The 22438-nt window shown below is 45.0% G+C and overlaps 1 protein-coding gene across 1 annotated transcript in view; it reads left to right on the top strand.

Moving 5' to 3' along the window:
* The window catches only part of PCDH15 (protocadherin related 15), a 514059-nt gene that overhangs the window by 159471 nt on the left and 332150 nt on the right, over positions 1–22438 (top strand). The window contains exon 4 of the mRNA XM_030950929.1: positions 5813–5873. The gene's annotated coding sequence lies outside the window, so the exon portion shown is untranslated. The remainder of the gene's footprint in view (positions 1–5812; positions 5874–22438) is intronic.

Here is a 22438-nt window from a genome sequence, read left to right as displayed (position 1 = left end):
TTTAAGGAAAAACCTCTAAGAATAAACTAAAGGATTGCCCAAGAGACTAAGATGTCATGTGATGAAGTGAGATTAATTGATAGCCGTATTTGTGAGTTTATTATTTACTTATTGCATCAAGTAAAATGAAACTGTTATTTTTCTGCTTCCATCCATATGGAAATTCCTCAAAACCTGGTACTTTGGGTGTTAATAATGTAGTTAGAATGTGATGTTAGATGGGTTTACAGACCCATCAGATTTCAAGTACTGCTCCTATGAAATGAATTTAAAATATCCTGGGGTTTCTATATGTTGTAGAATATAAACCCAAGGGGTAATTCCACTCCTCCAGCTTCCAAGAGGTGAAAAACTGCTCAAGCTACAAATCCAACCAGTCTGTGCTCTGTATTTCCAGCTTCAGGAATCTCCTACACCATCTGCACCTGATCATTGGAAGGACATTTCACAGCTGAAATGGTGACTGGCAGTGAGAAACATTGATGTGCAGGGCCTTTATTTCACATCTCATTCAACAGGCCCTCTGTCCTCTTACCTTTCAGACTTCCCAGGAGCTTTTCAAATGTTAAAAAGCAGAGGAGACCAAAACAAAACATAAGCAGATACCACTTGAAAAATACAATAGGTAAAAACACCATTCCTACTGAAGATAACAAAGAGCCATTAGAAAAATATCTTTTCCATGTGTTTGCCAGCCCTGTTGGGAGACTCTGCTGTGATGCCTGGCCCTGATTTTAGGATAAATCTTCATTTAATCTGAACAGATGTAACTGATCTGCAGCTATTCCAATTCATGCTTTGTGTGTTTGGGATAAAGGAAGGCAGGATCATTCCTCAGCTGAACAGGATAAAGGGTCTTTGGGATGAAACTGGTCTCACCCATCAGATTCTCTGGGATATAGATTGTAGGTTCTATTTTTTTTTAGAGACAGCAATGCTTCTGTCATCAACTTAACCCTTCTTGCCTTTTGCCTCTTTCCTGACTGTCCCTTTTGTCCCTGTCACCACTTCAGCAGCACCTTGGAGAAGACTTACACAAGAAAATTTGAATGGTGAAAGGGAGAGACATTAAAAAGGAAAGCAAATTCTCTTATGATAGGCTTTAAAATAAATTCATTTACTGTTGGGTACTGACATTTTCTCAGTTTCATCTAAATCAACAGTTCTTCAAAAACTAACTGGACATGGTGGTATTCCATCAAATATTAGAACTGATAACCTTGGAGGTCCTTTTCATCCTGAATGATTCTATTATTCTATTGAATCCTAATGTCAGTGTGAGTGCAATTTATATTTCTTGCTCCCTTTTGGGTTTTTTTGTCAGTGTCATTGCTTTATTCAGAAAAGTGCAAAAGGAGGGTTGGGCTTTCTTGCCCCTCCTAGATTGTGAATATCCTGCTGCTCCTGAAAATGTGGTTGGGCTGCATGGGAAGGGCAGGAGGAACTGCTTGTGCTGGAGTCATGGAAAACAACAGCTGTGTGCACAGGGTTTCTGGTCCAGGCAAAAATCTGCCATTTTAATGCAAAATAAGAACAGAAATGTGAATGTAACTGAGTTAAATTCTTGTAGTTTGAAATTGTGAAATGCCTTCATTTAGGTACAAGGTTTGTTCTCCTTTATTTTTTTTTATGGCAATGTTGTCTCTTAATTATCCTTTTCTAGTTGATGAAAAATAGACTAAGAATGAGCACTGATTGAAAAAGAAAAAAAATCTCTTGAGCAGAATTGATTTAAAGCCACCTTAGCACTGTTAAAGCTCCTAAGAGTCACTTCAGGGCACAGGCAGCTTCTTAGGGACATTGGGCCTGTTTGGAGAGAGAGAGGACATTCCACTTCTGTCTGAAATCAGGGAAAATTCAGCTGAGCTGAGTCCAGAGTCAGGCAATGATCAAATTCCTATGCTTTTCTTCTGAAGGAAAAACCATGTAGAATATCCCAAAGAGTGGATATACTTAAATATCTCTCCAAAGATTTTAAACAAACATGGATCAGGAATGAAAGGTCTGGTGGTGTCTTGGAGGAACAAATGCATGTCATGGCTGGACAGTGCCCAGGCACAAAGGGACCTGGGGATGCTGGTGACAGCCGGCTGAACATGAGCCAGCAGTGTGCTCTGGTGGCCAGGAAGGCCAAGGGCTCCTGGCCTGGATCAGGAATGGTGTGGCCAGCAGGAGCAGGGAGGTCATTCTGCCCCTGGCCCTGGCCCTGCTGAGGGCACAGCTGGAGTGCTGTGTCCAGCTCTGGCCCCTCAGCTTGGGAAGGACCTTGGGACGCTGGAGCGCGTCCAGAGGAGGCACCGAGGCTGGAGAGGGGCTGGGAACACAAACCCTGTGAGGAACCCCTGAGGGAGCTGGGGGTGCTCAGCCTGGAGAAAAGGAGACTCAGGGGTGCCCTCATCACTCTCTACAGCTCCTGAAAGGTGCCTGTGCTCAGCTGGGGTTGGGCTCTTTCTCCAGGCAGCACTGACAGAACAAGAGGACACAGTGTCAAGCTGGCCAAGGGAAATATAGGTTGGAGATTAGGAAAAAGTGTTTTACAGAGAGGTTGATAAAGTTCTGGAATGGTCTGCCTGGGGAGGTGGTGGAGTCACCATCCCTGGATGTGTTTACAAACAGCCTGGATGTGGCACTGGGTGCCAGGGTTTAATTGAGGTGTTGGGGCTGGGTTGGACTCCATGATCTTGGAGATCTCTTGCAACCCAACCCAGAGATTCTGTGACCCTGTTGAGGTTCCAAGCACCCTGGTGCTTGCCCTGAGCCCCTGATTTTGTCTTTTATGAGGAAAGGCTGAGGGAGCTGGGGCTGCTCAGCCTGGAGAGGAGCCCCAGCTGAGAGGGGCCCTCAGGCCTGGCTGGCCCTGGCTGCAGGGAGGGGCAGAGCAGGGCCCAGGCTCTGCTCCGGGGCCCAGCAATGGCACCAGAGCCACGGGCAGGGCCTGAGCCCAGCAATTGCCCTGCACAGGAGGCACAACTTCTTCCCTGGGCACTGCCCAGCCCTGAGCACATTGCCCACACAGCCTGGGGGCTCTCCTGCCTGGGGCTGGGGCACAGCTGGGTGCACACAGTGCTGTGCCCTGGGCTCTGGGATGGCCCTGCTGGAGCAGGGAGGGGACACCAGGTGCCCACTCAGCTCCTGCAGCCTGGGACAGTCTGTGACAAACACACCCAAACCAGCACCGAGCACAGAAACCAAAATGGGGCTGAGAATTAAGTCAGCTGACGCTGCCCAAAAGCACAGCTGAAGCAGGGGGTGGGTGGACACCACCAGGCCTTGTTTGGATAATTTGAGGTACTCCTAGTACTTTTTCCCTGCTGAGGACTTTGCCATGTACCCAGACAATTTCAAACATGGGGATTTTGCTTTCCCCTGTAAATTGTAGTGTAGGAAGACACAAGTTCATTTTGCTTCAATTCAAGTTGGAGAACAGCAGTGCTGATGGTGGGGACTGAAGCTTTCCCCTGTTCCCATTAAGTTAGCTTGGATATTCCAGGTTTTTTATTTCTATTTTTAATGAGCTATTCTAATGAGCTAAAACAAATGGCAATGCTTGCCAGGAGCTTTGCAGTGTACTTGCTAATGGGAGAATGAAAATATATTTGGAATTGTTTGTAGAAGTCTTTGGACTAAATGTGTTTATTTTTGAGTGACTTTACCTCCCTGTCTGAATATTAACAGTACATTCACAAAACCCTATCTCATTTGCCAATGGCCTAAGGAGCCAAATGATTTCCTGCTGCTGAGCAATTTTGTTGCTAGAGTATTGATTTTACCAAGTTTTCTACATAACCATATGGTCAAGAAATCTGGAGGCGAGAGGCCATAAAATGGAACAAATACCTCTGAGGTTTTGGGGTTTGTTCTTTGCACTTATAAACCCCATCTTACATAGTTTAAAATAATAATGTTATGAGCAGGTAGAAATGATAAATCATAGCAAATACTCCCATTTACTAGAGGAGACCTTCCCTTTTCCCCAAATAGTGCTTTCACAAGGTCACATCCAGAGCAGGAGTGTCCAGAAGGGACCAGGCAGGGGAAGCAAAGCCTGGGAGCTCCCAGTGCCCTCAGCTGCAGCACCTCCACTGAGAATATTTTGTGCACCTGGATTTGGGGCTTGGAACAAACTGGAGTTTTTGTGTGAGAGCAGTCTTTTTACATTGACTCTGAAAGGAATGAGGGACTTGTCTTTACAAACAAACTGTGGGTCTGCTGGTGAATAAAGCTAGATGCTGAGAGATAAAAGAAACAGTGGGAAGGATTCCACTGATTGATAAATGGGATGAGAGATGTGTCTTTGCAAACTGTAGGTCTGCTGATAAATAAAATTGGATACTGGGAGATGAAATAAGCAATGAGAACCATAAATTCCATAAAGAATTCCACTGAATGACACAAGGAAAAGACAAAGGGGGAGTTATACATTATAAGGGGGTCTTAGATATTAGATTTTTCAGGGAATTTGTACCTCTCAGGTACCTCAGCCAATGGGGAAAGAGAGAGGGACATGAAGCCAGGAAATTAGGATAAAAAAGGGGCTGTGCCCTCCAAAAATTTGAGAGATCCCAGGGGAATGCCCCATGGCCTCTCCCTTTATTCAAATAAATTACAGGGCTCCTCTGTCTCCTTTTTGGACATAAACCTCTGGTGTTTGTGGATTAATTTTCCTGACAAGTCCTTTGGTTAGAATGACAACCTCTGTCAGAGTGCTGGAGAGAACTCTAGCACTGCATTTGGATCCCTCCCAGAAGAGCAAACCATAGGCAAATGGTTTTTTTAAATAATCCAGCTCGTATTCAATTCCATGGTCATTTTCCTGTGGTAGAGACAGGAAAATTAGGGCTATCTCAGCTGCTGGGTTGGCTGCTTGTAGAGCAGGCTTTAATTCTGTCTGGGTTTAGCTGGAGCCTCTCTAACTGGGCCAGGGAGCCACTGGCTCACCCCTGAGCAGGAGATTTGCCCTTTGAGATGATGCACCTGAGGACTCATTTTTCATCATGGAAAGATCCAACCTCTCATTGTGGTTGGGACAATTTCCCAAGCAGCTGGACTTGGCTGTGCTCTGGTTGGAGAGCACTTAGGTGTGACTGAGAATCTGGAATAAAGGCTGCATGGAAAGAGAGGAACATCCTCCTGCCAGATGGGAGCACAATGCTGCCAGGGTGAGGGCTGCAGTGTGACCTGGTCTGTGTGAGAGAGGAAAAGCACCTCTAGCAATGCTTTTTCTCCCAAAACCAGGAGTTCCTTCCTTTGTGCTGTGGGCTGGCACTCAGCAGGTGGATGTGGGTGTGGATGTGGCTGTGGGCACCTTCCCTTGCTGATGAAATCAGAACAATATTTCTGACCTCCCTAGTGCTGTTTCCATCCACAAGTGCTACTCCAAGACCTTGCCATCTACCCATCTGTTTTTGGTTTTTTTTTTTGTTGTCACTGTTTGAATCATGATATCACAGAACCATTAATGTTGGAAAAGACCTCCAGGATCATCCAGGCCAACCTTGGACTGATTCCACCATGTCCACAATCAATTCTTAGTGCTCTTTCTTGCTCACACCTGCCTTTTATTTTCACTTTGGACTTTTTACTCTTTTTTTCTTTTTGTTTTTAATATTTCCTTCTCCTTTCTGGAGAAGGAAGAATGTCATCACCAAAACCAGATTTCTCCCAGGAGAAAGATTCCTCCAGTCTCTGCAAACCCCCTCCAAAATGAGTCCCCACATTATACAGAGAACTGTATGTCAGATGATAGCGAAATGATTTTGTTTCGTTCCATTCTGAGCATGAATAGCATTGTCCCAATTTTTCATTCCTGCAGGCTCTCACTCTGGGACTCTTCAGCAGCTCTGCCAGAATATGAGGAAGGCTCAGAAGTCCATGTGAGTGTTTACCTTCACAAACGTGGGTTACAAAAGCTGCCATTAGCTCTCCATCCCTTTTTAAATCCGAGGGAAGCGATACAATAGGGAACACTGATGGCAAAGAGAGGAAAACCATGGCAGGGGGAGGAAAAAAATAAAAACATTAGAAAGGAGATGAAAAAGCGCAGCAGGTAAGAGTGAATTGTCAGTGTCTGACTCCTCGGGAGCAGGAGCAATTCATAAGGCGGTGACTCAGCCGGAGTCTGGAAGGAGGAGAGCTCAGCGCTGCCTCCCGGCTTTGATCCTGCATCCCGGAGGGCTGGGATGCAGCAGGGACCGCTGAGTCACCGCGGGGCCGGGCACATCCCAGTTCTGCACCCCAGCAGCTCCAAACCACCCGGCCTTTCCCTATTTACCCCCTGGCATCACCTAACACACACATTTGCCAGCCCTGTTTCACTGCCTTCTCCGTGGTTTTGGTGCCTTTGCAGGTTTAATCTGCATTCCAGAGAGAAACAGGGCATTAGGGGAGGTGTGGAGAGCTCTGCCTGTGGTAATTGCAGAGCCGATTTTGGAATTGCACGAGCTTTACAAAGCTGGGGGAAGTTCCTACAGCAGGGCTGAAATGAGGTGATCATAAGCAGCTGTGCTGTATTGATTAATGCTCCCATGTGCAAGATAAGGCCAAGGATCCTGTACCTGCTGTACTGCTTTTATCTGCTGTGCCTAATTGGAGTTTTACCCTGGATTTTACGTATTCCATCGGTAATGAGTTAATTGTATATGCCAAATGGATAATGAAGTTATTAGCAGAGTACCTGAAAACCACAGAGAAATTATCCAGGAGGCTGCTTTCTGCTCTGGGTCCTGGCTGGTTTGATGTTAAATTGATATTAATTTGAACACTGATGTCACTCTGTTGTGTGGTGTGTAAACACTCAGCTTTGCTCAGCTGTATTTTCACTGTTCCTTGGTGTAATGTGGCTTTCTGAGGAGGAAGGGGAAGCCTTGCTTGCCCATGAGGACCATGGCAGTGGAAGGGCCAGCTGCACATTTTAGCTTAGGTGCAAGATTTCTGTTGGGGGAAAAAAGAAAAGGTAAATCCCAAGGGAAGAGCTCTGCTGTAAAGCCTGTCAGTGCAATCTGCCAGAGAGCCTGGGATTTGGACTTGGAAAAATCCCATTGCAGTAATCCATTAATCCATGGAATTACCTGTAAGCTTTTCAATATGAGGAAGTCCTTCCATGAGATGCCAATTTTTATTTTTTTTTTAAATTTGTATTTAACATTTATGGCTCCTCCTGGTGCTTGATTTTCTTTTATCCACTGCCCTCTACAGGTCTCATGGATAGAGTAAGACTGAGGGAGATGAGGTTGCAGCAGTGGCTGGCTCTGGCTTTAAAAGAACTGCAGAGATGCTCTCAGAGCTGTTTTCTATGCTCTCTGGGAAGGGAAAAAACATTTACAGTGAGAGAAGTTCGGGTTTTAATACAGTGATGGGAAATTCCAGCTTTTATGGGTACAAAAGCAGGATACAGCATTCCTTCCTGAAAGCCTCCCTGCTTTATTCCAGGTGATAAAAGCTATGCCACAACACTATCAGTGCATCAAATGTTTATCTGTTTATCCCTTCGTAGTGTATTCCTGTTAAAAACTACTTCCAGGGAGCCATCATCCTTGAGAAATGCTGCTGAACCTGAAAGTCTTGCTCGGAGTAAAAGGAGGGGTGAATTCCAGGCTCCTTGTGGTTCCCATCTCCTCACTGGGCTCTGGGGGCCTTTCCCTCTCCTGGAGACTGAGAAAAACTGGTTTTCCATGGATTTTCCTTACATTTAGTGCACAGGAAGTGAAATTGCAGCACATTCCCTCATAGGGATGTTTGGGAATTGCTCTCCTCTTTCTTGGCTGCAGCTTTCCTGAAGTGATTTGCATCTTAATAGCTTTGATGCTGCTATCAAAGGATTTTGGGGGAAGGACAAAAAGGCAGCAGCGTGGAATGATTATGTGAACCTCTCTTCCCAGAGAAACTCAGCAGAAAATAGAAATATTGGCTTTAAATCATGCCAAGGCTTCAGTTCAGGCTTTGCTGTGCCCGCTGGTGCTTGGCATCACTCTGAGAAATGGTTATGAATTCAGATTTATCTCTTTAGTGGGCACCACTCAGCAGCACTGCTGCAATCTCAGGGCTTGGGCAGTCAGGGCAAGGGCAACATGTTGGTGTTGAGTTAGGAAAAATATCCCAGACTTCTCTGAGCACCCTTCTGTGAGGTGTTTTTAAGACACTGTGGTTTATCTTTGACGTTAAATCCAGCGAGGAGCCGGCTGGGGGATTTCTGCATGGACTAAAGTGTCGTGTAGGTAGGAACAGTTCGTGCTGGGGATCCCACATCTCTCCAATATGTCCAATCATGTAGAGGGTCTGCAGCCTGGGGCCTGGAGTGGGTCCTGGACTGGTTCCATCCTCCAGGAATAGTTTCCATGCTCCCAGAGCTCCCTGCAGTGCAGAGCAGTGAGCAGGGGACAACAAGGACAGTCCTTCAGAAGTGACCTGAACTGGAGCACTCTCCTATATCAGTATCTCCATCCTCACCAGGAGAACAGGATTAATCCCAGATCTCTGGTGCACTAATTAGGTAGTCTCTGTGGATTTATATATGATCCTTATCTCTGTGATTTGTCTCTCCCATGCACACCCTTTAATTTATTTTCCCTGTGCAAGAGATAGAGTTGTAGATAATTTTAAAGGCTCTGTGGTTGGAGCTTTGGTTGAATTGTATCTCAGCACTGGGGCATTCCTCCCCAAAGTGGATTTGTTCTTAAATCATCCTCCCTAAAGTTCCTGCAGCTGTGCAGTGATACAAGAAAAGGCCCAGAGGTAACCAGAGCTGGCTCTGCTCACCGTGGCACTCAGAATTTGTCAGCTGGGTTTGAAAATTAGCTGGGCATGATGGAGAGGGAAAAGGAATTTCCACTGATCTGCAGCTTTGCATTCTTCTTAATTTCCCAGTTGATTGGGGATTTGGGGTGTCACAGAAGAATTTGTCTGGTATCAAAATCTTGAAGCACAAATAAGCCACTGCAAGTTGTCACTTAGAGCAAAACTATTATCTCTATTATGGTGAGATCTGTGAGATTTAAACAGAAAGGATGGTGGAAATGTTGGCCACTTTGCAAGAGTTTTGAACACAGAAATGAGGGTAAGGAAAGAGTAAAATACCCAGGGAGAATTAATCCAAATAACTACAGGTCCCAGTAGGATGGCAAAGGCCAGGTGGGTACATTTAGGAGGCAGGCAGGTATAGAACAGAGGTCTGTGCTCATGAGTTACAGACCTTATGAGAAAATGGGAAAATAATGTTCCTTCCTTGGACTCCAGGAGGAATTTCTCCATGGAAAAGGTGCTCAGGCCTTGGCAGGGAGCTTTGCAGTGCCCAGCCCTGCAGGTGTCCCAGGAAGGGCTGGAGGTGGCACTCAGTGCTCTGGGCTGGGGACAAGGTGGGCATCAAGCACAGGGCTGGGAGGGCTTTTCCAAGATGAAGGATTCTATAATTCCACGATTCATTTCTCTAGTATTTTCCCAGACAGCAGCTCTTGTCCTCAGCAGCTGCTGTTGGAAGCTCCTGACTGGCTTTGTCCTCTCCTTGGCTGCTTCTCTGCCTGTCCCTGTGCACTGGGATGTGCCAGGGACGATCAGCTCTGAAATTCTGGTGGTGCTTTACATTGGCCTCAAGCCCAGTTTGTATTTCTGAGCTTCCCACTGGCTCTTGGGATTGCTGTGCCTTCACCCAGATCATGACCATCCCAATATCTGGGGAGAAATGTCTGGGGGTTTTATTGCTGCTCTAACAGAGCCAAGTTTTCTGAGGGCAGATGTTGAGAGGTTGATAATTTAGGTGTCAGCATCAGCCTGCAAGGCTCTGCCAAGAACACATCAGCTTTAAGCCAGAGCAGGACAAAATGTGTAGAATCTGTTAATTGCAGGCTGTTGGATTTTTGGATCAGAACTGACTTTTACAGGGAAGAGAGTCAGGTCTAATTTTGCTCTTGTTTTCCCCAGGTAATTGTGTCAGTCAGGATACACTTCCCACAAATCCATTGCTCTTCCCATTAATTCTACCCACAGATGGCTTTGCTGTGTAACTCCCTCCCTGCACGCCTTTATGTGGTGACAGGCTGGTATAAATCCTAATGTTCTCCTTCTAAGATACAACAGAGGTGGATTAAAAACAGTTCCTCTTGGCTGAGCGCTCAGCTCATGGAATTCTTCTGCCTTCACATGAGTAGAAGGTACCCAGAAACACAGAAAAGGACATTGCTGCCCACCCAGACAGGCACTAACAGATCCCTCAGGATGCTGTCAAGTGTCTACACCTTCATTTATCACTTCCTTGACATACCCTTGAACAGGATTTACAACTGGCAGAGCCCTAGGTTCACACAAATGTATTTATGAAATAAAATGCAGCAGGGAAACACAGTTCTCCTTAATTCCTGATCCCTTGGCACTGTGATTCCTTCCTGAGCCACTGTTCAGGATGAAAACAGAGAGCTGCCCAGCTCCAGCAGTGCCTGGCTCACTTGGCCATTGCTGCATAATTTTGTTTGGGTTTGTAATTGCTGCTTAAGGCAGTAATTAATTCAAAAATATGCAATTTGCCACATCTCAGCTGAGGCTGTTCAGGCTGGGGAGCAGAGGATCTGGAGAGGAGGAATAGGATCTGGGCTGGATGGGAAAGGTGGCTACAGGGACATTGGCTTGGGCTCTCTGTTCTCAGCAGCACAGCCAGAAAGAAAAACCTCCCAGCCTGGAGCTGACCCATAACGGGCTCAGATCTGAATCACCTCTTTCTCTTTCATCACTACTTGAAAGCTCTGTGATCTCTGCTTAAAAATACTCCTGGGTTGTTTACCTTGATGGAGACCAAGATAATCCTCAGGCTACTCCAACCACTCAGGTACCCTCAGAGCCCAGTGTTGGCTGAATTGATTTGTCTGGAATCAAATAGAATTTTTAGTTTTGGTTGTTTTTTTTGGTTTTTTTTTTTTCCTGTTTTGGGTTTGTTTTGTTTTTGTTTTATTTTGTTTTTGGGGATTTTTTGGTGGGTTTTTTTTTTTAATCTAATTGCAGCAGAATTCTGGCCGGGTTGATTTTCTCCCAAATTAGCTTTTCTGCTCCCTGGTTTAATCTCTCCTTCACATGGCTCCCATGAAGGCAGCAGTCTCTGGTGTCTCTTCCCCCCAGATGAGAGCCTTAGCTGTGATTCCCAAAGGAAATTGTCCCTCTGCACATGCAGCAGTGGAAACTTTTAAGGTCACAAATAATTCAGGGATTTCCAAACTGGAATGGAATATTTCTTGAAATGTTCTCTCCTTTGGGAACAATTATATTAAAGCCAGCCAAAAGAAACTATTATTAATCAGGGATTGATGTAACTCAGCCAAACCAGTGCTCGTGGGCAGATCTTTTCCTTTTGACCTCGATGTCCCTGGGGGACATCCCCAAAACCCAGGGGAAGAACCTCCACATACTCCAAGGGGAATAACCTGCTGTTTGAGAGGGAGAATGGAATTTACTACCAGTGCTGTATCTCCAGGTCAGTTTAGCAGCTTCTCTGCCAAGTCCTGGCCTCACTCTCAGGATGTTAAGTCAGGTTTAGTCACCAGACTGGATTTGGCACAATTCACACCAAAACCAGCACATGGCCCCCAGTGACAGCTTGCAAATAGAAGACTGTCCCAGTTCCTTGACCACATTCCAAGGGCAGAGAAGAGTCTCCTGCCCCACTGGCCTTGGCCCAGCTGTCTCCAGAGCCCCTGGGAGCTGTTGGAGACCTGCATCCAGCAGAGCCCAGGCCAGCACAGCACCAGAGCTGCTTTCTGCCATTCCAGCTCCTGTGCAGCTCAGAAACAAATCCAGCTGGATTTTGGCCAGGCTGGGGACTGCACAGAGACTTGTGCTTTGCTTCTATTCCTTGTTCCAGCAGCAGCTCTGGAGGGGCAGGCCAGGGAATGAAGGACAGTGGGATGAAATGGTTGAGGTGGTTTTGGATTATTTCATCTCTAGGATGAAAATGCCACAGATGTTCCCAGATCCATAATTTACTTGGGAAATTCATTCTGCAACTCTTTTTTTTTTTTTTTCAGGTTCAGGCCAGCATTAGATGGGAAAATGCTGAAATCCCAGGCTGTGCTGAGCTTAGGAGCTCTGCATTTCAGTTTGGGCTGGATATTTTTTATTTGGCTGTGAGGTGGAGCAGGTAGCTCAGGAGGGATACAGGCATCTGCTGCTGTGCTTCTGTCCCTTGATTTGGAAGTGCCAGGGTGTCCTGCCCCAAGATCACCTGGATACACACTGATAACTCCAGGTCATCCCCAGGGGGCAACATAACCTTGGAAGTGTGATGTGGCAGAAATTGGTGCTCTCCACTAATAGGTTGGGTTGGTTTTTTAATGTTCTAGAAACAACCCAGAGGATTCAGAAATTCCAGCATGCAGTTTCAAGGTATAATTCAGACATAATAATTTCCTTACATGACCTGAAAGAGATTCTGAGCAACCATTCCTTATTAAATGGTATTGAAATGAAAGGTGGTGTCAGTGACACTCTCTGGGTGCTGGAGTGTGACGGTGGTCGCAAGGGTTTTTGGGGTGATGGAAGAGACGTAGATCTGACTCCATTACAGAAGGCTTGATTTATTATTTTATGATATATACATATACTATACTATACTAAATAAGAAAAAGAAAAGAGAGTTTCCAGAAGCTGCTAAGCTAAGCTAAGAAAAGTAAAGAATGATAACAAACTAGTTCTCTCAGACACAGTCTGAGAGATCTCAGTTCTGGATTGGCCATTAATTATAAACATGCAAGTTGGGCCAATCCAGACAGACCTGTTGCATTCCACAGCAGCAGATAATCTATTGTTTATGTCTTGTTGCTGAACTTCTCAGCTTCAGCAGGAAAAATCCTGAAAGAGGATTTTTCATGAAAGAAATGTCTGTGACACTGGAGTAGCAGAGAACTGGGCTGAAAAGGTCAAATGTTTCTCCAGCACTGTTCTGCTGCAGTTGGAAGGAACCTTAAAACCCATCCCATTCCCACCCCTGCCATGGGCAGAGACACTTTCCATTATCCCAGGCTGCTCCAAGCCCCATCCAACCTGGCCTGGAACGCTTCCAAGGCTGGGGAATCCTCAGGTCTCTGGGCAAGTTTCCCAACCTTCCCCAATTTCCCAGTAACACAAAGAGAATTCTGCACTCAACCTTCCAGGCTCTGAGAGAAATTCAGGAAATACTTCTTGATATTGCAAAAGTGTAGCAGGAAAGTCCGACTGTCCCAGAGGCTTCTGATTTTGGGGAGCCCAGAGCCCTGAGGCCCTGCTGGAACTGTCCCCAGGGCTGGCCAGGGAGGTGAGCTGGAGGATCTCACTTGCAGAGGAGCCACAGCAGGAGCAGAGAGTGAAGGCTCACCCACCTCAGGACAGGGAAGACAAGAGCACAGATTGTTGGGATGAGAAGAAGAGTAAAGTGGAGTTAAGGGTCTGTCTGAGTGGAAATGAGAGGAGTGAGTGCATGTCTGCCCCGTTCTGCAGGAAGAGATGGCTGGGGGTGCGTGCAGCCCAGGGTGAGGCACTAACAGGGGACACTGAGATGTCTCCTCTGTCCAGAGTGGTGCTCCCCCAGCACTGCCCCACATCCAGATAAATCCAGAAGTGTGACCAAATGGGCATGGACAGGATGGACAATGGAGAGGAAGAGGGACTGGCAAGTGGAGCACTTGCAGCCTGAGTTCATCCCAGGTCTGGTCCTGCCTGTGGCTCTTCTGCAGCCAAGATCCTCCAGCTCATCTCCCTGCCCAGCTCTGGGTACACTTCCAGCAGCACATCAGGGCTGGTTTTGCCCCAACATCTTTCCACAGAAGTCTCTGGGGTAGTCCATTTGACTTTTCTGCTACACTTCTGCAATACAAAGAATAATATTCTCCCCAGCCTGCAGTGTCTTTGGATTTGCCTCAGAGCATGGAAGGGTCAGTGCAGAATTCTCTTTGTGCTGCTGAGAACTGGGGAAAATCGAGAACCTCACCCAGAGAGGTGTGAATTCCCCAACCCTGTAAGTATTCCAGGCCAGGCTGGATGGGGCTTGGAGCAGCCTGGGACGGTGGAAGGTGTCCCTGCCCATGGCAGGGGTGGCACTGGGTGGGATTTAAGGTCTCTTCCAACCCTAATCACTTTGGGATTCTGCAATTCTATGAAGAGAAGGTGTTCAGGGAATTGGAATAAAAGCAAAAGGCTTTTCCTGCATTAGAGTTTGCTGTCCAAGAGGAATGGTGCTGAAATGCACACAGCACTGTTTGCTGCAAATTGAGGGATAGGGATCAAGGTACAGGACACTTTTTCTCTGTCCCTTGCTGTGTGATTTGGCAGCTGAAGCACAAAATACTCCTTCACTGGCATCTTTTGTTCCCCCCGAGTTTTGGAATCTTGAGTTTAAGCAAAGAAATAGCACTGAGAGGTTTCTAAGGAGAAGCTTAAAAAATGAATGGGCGAAATTCAGAGCTCTGTGGAGGTTATCACCCTTCCCTTTTTATTTTGTGGTGCTGCTTAGATTTTATAAACTCAGTGTGAATAAACAGGAGTGTCCCTGCAGGTGGATGAGCCAGGGAGGATAGGATTAGGGATAAAAGAGCTGAGCCAGCTTGCTGTTCCCTGTCCCTTTTGCCACCTCTCGTTCTCCAGCTCTCCTGTGGAGTCCTGCCATTATAACTATCCCAACTTTTTATTTCTCCAGCAAAGTCAAAAGGAATTTAAACCTGAATATACTTGGGAGTGAATCTTAAAGGAGTCTTAAAGCATTCAGGTTTTGCAGGCAGAAGGATCTGAAAGAAGTTTAAGTGTCATTGGCTTAGTCTGTCATCAAATCAGAGTCTGGGAGGTTTTCTTTGGATGAAGCTGGAAAAGCCATTGCTGTGAGGGGAGATCAAAGGCAGCAGCATGAGCAGGGGAGTTTGGCTGTTGGCTTCATGTTTACTGCTGGGTTTGGATGTGTTTAGCTGCTTTAATTACCAGGATAAACAAAGCCATGGGATAATGAACCCATCCTTAGATGCTGATTAAGGAACAATCTTTATCAGAATTTTCAGTGCAACAAGGCAGTGACATTGTGACATTCTAAGTGGTCTGTTGAGCATTTGAAAAAATTCTGTCTAGAACAGGGCTGGGAGGTGGCATCAGACACCAACCCTGGGATGGGGCCAGAGGCTTGAGCAGAGAATTGATTTTAAACCATGGAATCCTGGAATGATTTGGGTTGGAAGGGATTTCAAAACCCATCCCATTCCACGCCCTGCCATGGCAGGGACACCTTCCACTGTCCCAGGCTGCTCCAAGCCCTGTCCAACCTGGCCTTGGGCACTGCCAGGGATCCAGGGGCAGCCCCAGCTGCCAGGACCTCACCACCCTCCCAGGGGAGGAGTTCTGCTTCATATCTGACCTAAATTTCCCTTCTTTCAGTTTGATCCCATTCCTCCTTGTCCTGTCCCTGCAGTTTCCCATGATTGTTTAAAAACACTTTGATCCCCACGATTTTTAACTTTAAAAAGTTAAATAACTTAATCTGTGCAGGAGCATGGAGAACTTGGCCAAAAAGAAAGAAAAATAAGAGAGCTTGTTGTAGTTCTGCAAACAAATAGATGCATTCAGAACAGTCCTTGGAGTGAAACTTCTGCCTCCCTCAACTTAATAAAGAACTCAAAAAGCTGTGACTGTGGTGCTGTACTGCACAATTCACTGGCAGGAGAATTTAATATGTATTCAGTCTATTCATTTTTCCACCTGTGAGCCACCAAAGTGTGTGGTTTGTGACGGCTATGAAGGCACCTCTCCATTTCTCCCCAGGAGAACATTTGTCTCAGTAATTATTACAAGGCAGGCAGGAGTTTCAGAGGGCAACTTTCAATTTATTTCTTTTTTCTTAGTTGCTTTTCTGCATTGTTTGCATTCCTTTAAAACGAGGGGTGGTGGGAGGAAACTGCTGAATGCAGCAAAATCAGGTTATGGGAGATGTAGTAAAAGATTTTGTGCCTGTGGAATAATGTTTTCCAAATATTTTTCTCAGGGCTAGATGGGATATGGGCTATATTTTAACAAATTAATCAACCTTGTCTCCCCCAGCCCTCCATGCCCTAAAAGCCTGGCTATTTTAATCCAACCAGTGGAAGTCATGTAAGAAAATGAAAATAAAATTTAGTGGCTTCTCTCTTAGGTGTAGACATGGGGATTTCTCTCTAATCTCAGCTTTGAAATTGTGCCATGGTGCCAGGAACCCTTCACAGTCAAATAACACTTCACCGCTTCATTTTCCATTGTCTGCTTCTTGCTGAGACCAAAGTTTGGGCCTGCACCAAGTAAGGTTCTTATTCTGAAGCTCAGTATGACTGAGAGAAGTGCCAAGAGTCAGAGCTACCAAACCAGTCCACTAAGAAAACCCAAGAGTGCTTTCTTTGATATTTAATTTGATAAATAAAACCCAAGGCTTACTCACTGTCATGCTCAATGCAGCTCCAAAATTGCTCATAAACTCTTTTCTTTTGGTAAATAAGTCACTGCTGCTGGTATTGGTTAATCTTGCCCCTATAAAGTTGGGTTTTGGGTTTTTTTTTTGTTTTAAAGTTATGAAACAAGACATCAAAGAGGCACGAATCAGAGTTTTCCTTCCTTGAAAAATAAATACCAAATTTCTCTTTGAAGTGGAATCAAAGCCAGGGAGTCTGCAGCTGATTTGAGAACCAAGACAGGTATCCTGTGAGAGAGGCAAATCCCAGTTTTGGTGGTGACAGATACATCTTTTTTTTAAATACTTGTGTTTCTTGTGATTTTCCCCTGACTTAAGGCAGTTTTAGTCACCAAGAGTCTGCAGCTCATGGATTTCTGTGTTTACATTGCAAAGGAAATGCAAGCAGAGCAAGGAAAGATTGGATCTGTTCTACCACATCATCTTTAACACACAAAGGCAAAAATAATGCAAATAATCGAACCCAAGGCTTCTAAAAATACCTTGAGAAGTGTTTGAGTGACCCAGAAGCTTCCCCTTGGATTTGAAGGGAAAGGAGGCATTAGGAAAATGCATCTTATTTCACTGCTTGGGGGACTGGAAGCTTGGTGCTGGTTTGGTGAATGGAACTGACCATTAATGAATGGTTAAAAATGCTGTGACACATCTGCATATTATTCTGAATACTGAAAAGTAGATTCACATTTCCCTGGGGGCTTCCCAAATCTTTGCCTCAGCAATGTTGTGTCATAGAATCACAGAATCCCAAAATGGGTTGAGAGGGACTTAAATCCCATCCAGTGCCACCCCTGCTATGGCCAGGGACACCTTCCACTGTCCCAGGCTGCTCCAAGCCCCAAAGTCCAGCCTGGCCTTGGGCACTGCCAGGGATCCAGGGGCAGCCCCAGCTGCTCTGGGCACCCTGTGCCAGGGCCTGCCCACCCTGCCAGGGAACAATTCCTAATTCCCAATATCTCACCTGAATTTCTGCCCTTTCTGTTTGAAGCCATTCCCTGTATCCTGTCACTCCAGCTCCTGATGAAAAATTCCTCTCTGGCTTGCCCCCCTTTGAATACTGGCAGGATTTCTTTCAGGTACTGGAAGGAAATTTAATCCCAAACTCTCCAGATGCAAAAGAGAAAGATAAACTGCTCTTTTTTCTCTGTCATCCTTGAAACTGCACCAGCTTCCTGCTGCTTTATTCTCCTGGTGGGGTTTATATTTCTTAGGGTTCTGGTGGGTTTTATGCTTCAATTTTTGCCTCAGATTCCCAAGTCCTCCCTCCTTTTAGCCCTAATTTTGGCTGTCAGTTGTTGAATGAAGATAAAATCTAACTGCAGGTTTTCTTGGATAATTCCAGTAATTTTTTGGCTTGTTATGGCCATGTCTTGCCTTTCTTAGGGTTAAGAGTCATTGTCATCTCTTCTCTATCTCTTCCAAAAAGCAGAGATTTGATAAAACCCCTTCAGAAGTGGGATCCAGGCAGGGAGCAGCACTGTGGGGGATGCAGCTTCCCCTCACCTCTCACTTCCCATATTCCCATGTGTCCCTGACCTGTGACAACAGATAGAAGGAGGCAGCAATTAGTGGGAGTTGTGCCAAAAAATGGGTGGATTTATGGCAGCAGAGCAAGTCAAGTTAATCAGGAGCACCCCACAACCTCTATTCACCCCCCAAGTGTGTGTCTTGTTCCAGGGCTGGTTAGCGTGGGTAGTTTCTATTTTAAGGGAGTCACAATTTTTAAAGCACTTTTTCTATCTTATTTAAGTGCTATTTTATTTATTTGGAGTGAGATTTAAGTTCCTTTCCAACCAATTGATTTCTGATGCGTGAATATTAATTTTGGAGAAAGACAAAAATACGAACGAGGCACAGACAGATGTCCCGACAAATGGGGAAAGTGTAGCAGAGAAAACAGGAAACAGTGGAAGGAAAAAATACATTTTGAAGCAGTTAATTAAAATCTGGCTCCAAGGCAGTAGCAGGGTGATGGATCACGATGATCAGCAGAGCAGATCCAACCTATGAATATTCATTGCGAGAGCTCTCTCCTGCTGATCTCTTGGCTCCAGAGAAGGTCAGGCCCTCCCTGCTCTTCTTAAGGAAACTGAGAAAACAGGTGTGGGTACAGGAGCTGGAGCAGGATTTGAGATGAAAACATTTTGTGATGAAAGGTGGCTGAACTCTTGGACCAAGAACAGGCAGATGTTCCAGGGATAATGGGATGCAGGCTGGCACTGGCGCAGCACAGGCAGAGTGTCCAGCTGCAGGATTGGAATGTAGCTGCCTTTTTGCTGGGCTTTAATTAACAAAACAGAGCAAAGTTAGGCACGAACAGAAGTTGTTTGCACTGACAAAGGGAAGCTTTGGGAGGCAATGCTCACAACCACTGGAGAAAGGAGCCCACGATCTTGACATTTCAGAGCAGTGCCCTGCTGCTGTGGGCTGCAGGGAGGGCACACAGGGGACATGGGGCACTTGGGGACACAAAGCAGTTTCTAAAAGACAGAAATAGCTGAATAACAGTTCTCAGTTCAGGAATCATTGCCTGTGGATTCCCATGGGAGCTCATGCTCCTCAGAAGTTTGTTGTCAATGAGGGTTTGAGTTTTGCTGGGTTCTGCCTGCTAGGCTTCAATCCACAAAAAGAAGATTCCCAGTCTCTGAGAGTTTAACATCTCCAGGTTGGGAGCAGCAAAAACGTTACAGAGGAGATAAATGGACCATAACTGAACTAAGATTGGGATTAATCTTTTAGGGTAGGGATTGCAGGAGAAGTTTTTGGTCCTGGATGACTGTGAGGGAACACTGCATGCTGTGGTGTTCAGTGCAGGTCAAACAGAGAAGCATTGCCACTCTGAAATAATCTGAGGATTAAGATGGGTATTTTTGTTCTAGCTAAAAATTATGGCTAAATGTAATTTGATAGTCAAGAAAGTTAAATTAAAAATGGGAGCCATTGGGAACGGCACAGACTTTGAAATGGAAAGTGCAATGTCAGTCAGAGGTGCACGTGGTGCAGGTGGGTCACTCAAAGGTGAGACCTTGGTGACCTGCAGAAGGTGGAGAGCTGGGACAACAAAGATGGTCACAGGGTGGAAGGGCTTACAAGGAATGACAGCAGAGGCTGGACAAGGGAGAAATTAACTCTGTATGACAGAAAAGAATAAAATCCTGAATATAGGAGGAGAGGAGAGCGAGGTCATCCCTTCTTCATGTGTGTGGTTACTTTGCAGAGCTACTTGCCTTTCAGTCCACAAAAAGATTCCTAGACTCTCAGAGTTTAACATCTCCAGGCTGAGAGTAGCAAGAAGATGCAGGGGAGATAAATGGACATAAACAGACTTCACCTCCTGGTCTGGGAAAAGATTGATAAGAGAAGCAAAGAATGAGGACCAAATTAGCATCGAAGGTGAAGGGATCAATAACCAATAGGAAATCAAATGCTAAGAATTTTGCAATGTAGAACCAATGAATGAGAATTTCTTTGGGTTTTTTATGTATAAATATGGGGAAAGTCTGGTAAAGAATGATGTGTGATGGATTAATTTCTACTGCTCACCCTGGTTGTGTGGATAGGATGATTTCCATGGTGCATCCTGGCCAGAATGAAGTAATGCCTGATTCTCTAACACTTAAAAGATGGTGTGGAGAGTTTCTCTTACTCCTGCAGTTTTGGTGACAGGGTCAAACTGGAGAGAAGCTGCTGGGGAGTGAGAAGTGGATTGATGTGAATTAGCTGCCTACACTTGACATGTGGAGGTGACAAGGAATGGGCTAAGATGAGGAGCAGAGACTCTGCTGATGTGTTTTGGGCATGAAAACCAATTAGCAGCACGGGTGAGGAGATGAGCTGGAGTCAGGGTGTGAAGGAAATACAGATAATCAGCTTGGGAGAGGGATCTTCACGTGTCACACTTGAGTCTGCAGGAGATGGGGATTAATGTGCTGCTCAGGTGGTGATTTGTGCTACTTGACTCCTTAAGGACATGTCTTTATGGAATTTTCTGTGCTTGTCATTTCTCACCCGCCTGGGCCACACTTCTGAGCTTTGGCTCTTCCAGCACTCTTATTAAGAAACACCTCTGGTTGTTCTAGGGGCTATAGATGAGAATAGATGAGCAGCTTAATCAGGAAGATTCACTTTTTATCAGCTTCATCACTGGGCTGGTGCATCCTCCCCCCACTCCCACCCTTTTTCCATAAATTCTGGAAGTTCTCTCCTTGGGATACTTGGGTAGAGACCAACTGGCAGAGAACAGGACGAATCTATGCATCAAAATATTCCACCACTTAATTAGTGGAGTGCATTTAATTAGTCCTAGAGACTAGCAAACAGAATAAAGCTATCAAAATATATAAAAAAGGCTTTTGCCCCCTTGATAAACTCCTCCAGGAACGTACAGAACAGCAAAATATAATTTTCTTCAAATATCCAGTAGCACAGGAGTATTCCTTGTTGGTTTTGAATCATTTCACTTTTATGTCTCCAGCAGAACTATCCAGGTTTTGATGGGATCTTAATTTATAAGTACAATGGAAAAAAAAAAACTTTCTGAATAGTAACAAAATGTATCCTGGAGCTAAAAGTTTTCTAGCTAAATATTAGAGTTTCTTACAAAAAGTGGTGTAATCTTGGTTGAAATTTGAAATACCACTACTAGGAATGTTTAAATATGCACAGGACTCCTCACTCCTCTGGCCAGGGCTTCCCACATCTTCTATTGCTTTGGCAACTTTGCCTGGCCAATTTGAGTTTCAGCTGATAGCAACAGTGGCTGTATCCTTGGCAGAGCTGTTGAGCAGGATTTATAGAGAGCAAGGCATTACTTGGCAGAATGAAAAAGGGAAAAATAAAAGGCAGATTTTTGGGGGAGGATGGCTCTGCTCAGGAGCTGTGTCAGTGACATCCATTCCAAACAAGTAAAAGCAGAAGAATTTTCAGGAGAAATGTCTGTATCAACAGCTACAAAACTATTTCTTATTACTTAATCTTGGACTTTTTGTGGGCTTAGAGATATTGAAAAGACAGAATTCTTTGCCTTTTCACATTCCAAGTATTTTAATTAATTTCTGAAGATGTATTTAATGATGCTAAGGTTTGGCTCCTGTGGATGGTGCTGATCATTTTCAATCAGGTACAAGATGGTTCTATTTTTCAATATTGTCTTGGACTAATTAATGCCTCATTTAAATTCTCAGGCAATGAAGCCCTGATATTATTTTAGCTATTTCCCTTAATTGCCTTGGTATTGCAATTTGACTTTAATTTTATAATTTAAAAAAAAAAAAGCTGTTAAACCTCTGTATCTAAAAAGTTTGTTAATGTTAATTTTGCTTTATGAAAACAATTGAATGTGGAGTTTCACTGCTTTCAGTCATGGAGATCTTTTTTATCAGTTTGGGGGTGGAAATGAAGGATTGTGGCTGGGTGAAACAGCAAAACATCTTTGCTCAGTGAGTTGGTGCTCATCAACAGCTACAAGGGGTTGTAGGCTACCAATTTCAGTAGGGATTTTGGAAATGTCCTGTAGTTGTACCTGTTACCCAATTTCTGTGGATAAATAGAAATGGGAACACACTGGAAATGGGAGATTCCAAGAACAAGAGGATCTTCCATAGAAAACCTGCCCCTTGGTTGAGATTTTAGTCTTGGTTGCTTAGATTTGGTTGTGTAAATCTCAGGCACTGCCAGCAGGGTGAAAAGAAGCTTTAAATCCATGTTTATTTCTTATTTGTGCTCACACAGTGTCCATCAAAAACCAGGAATTGATTTCTAAGGGAAAACATCCTGTAAGTGCACAAACTTTCGTACACTCTGGAATTTAGTGAGCTCTTGACCTAAATGCATGGGTTTTATGTTCTCCATGATGATCTGGAATACAAACCTTAGACTGGACAGTAAGAACTTGGAAAGGGTTTCCCATTAAAATCCCCTAAAAACAGGAATGCTGGTTTCCTTCCTGGCTGCCAGGAGCTGGAAGGGGCTGCCCAGGGAAGTGGTGGAGTCCCCAGCCCTGGAAATGTTCTAAACCCC

This window comes from Camarhynchus parvulus, chromosome 6, assembly GCF_901933205.1.
Source record: "Camarhynchus parvulus chromosome 6, STF_HiC, whole genome shotgun sequence".
NCBI classification, from domain to species: Eukaryota; Metazoa; Chordata; class Aves; order Passeriformes; family Thraupidae; genus Camarhynchus; species Camarhynchus parvulus.
The sequence above is the reverse complement of the archived record's forward strand: the minus strand, read 5'-3'. Positions and strand labels throughout refer to the sequence as shown.